The sequence below is a fragment of the Sinocyclocheilus anshuiensis genome, unplaced genomic scaffold (genome assembly GCF_001515605.1).
Source record: "Sinocyclocheilus anshuiensis isolate Anshui unplaced genomic scaffold, SAMN03320099.WGS_v1.1 scaffold2609, whole genome shotgun sequence".
In the NCBI taxonomy this organism is placed as follows: Eukaryota; Metazoa; Chordata; class Actinopteri; order Cypriniformes; family Cyprinidae; genus Sinocyclocheilus; species Sinocyclocheilus anshuiensis.
Window position 1 is genome coordinate 19,136 of NW_015541026.1, and position 587 is coordinate 19,722.

Here is a 587-nt window from a genome sequence, read left to right on the forward strand (position 1 = left end):
ATTTACAACTTTGCAGATTGTTTTCATTTAAGGATAGCTACGTTATAAACTGCAAAAGAGATATTTTTCAAAAACCTATATGACTTGCTCTTTAAGCGACTGAGGTGTTTTGTTGTTGGATGTAATAATGAACATAGCAGTCGTCATTTACTCCCGACATCTGTGCTGCTGAAGACGCCGTGGATTATGTTTATTATGTTTGGGAATGTGCCCCCCGATCTACCTAAATGCATCTATGTTTGCGCAAATCTTTCGTGATCCACGTGATCCAGCAGAAGAAGTGAGTAAAAGCTTTTTTTATGAATCTTTGCAAATCGCCTTTCCTAATAATATGCTAGTTAGCCAGTTTCTCGGCTGAAGTTTACAGTCTGCTCATCATCCCACGGAAGAGAGCAAAGCTCATTAGCATTTAAAACAACATGGACCAAAAAAACAGCTGGCTGAAAACAGAGCTGATTTTGACGGTAAAAAGGGTGTTTTTTTACACTGCCATTGATACATTTTAACCAAATTATGTTATAGACTTTTCATTAAGACCCTAAAGAATCATATCAACTTGTGGAAAATGGGCATCCGATGACCCCTTT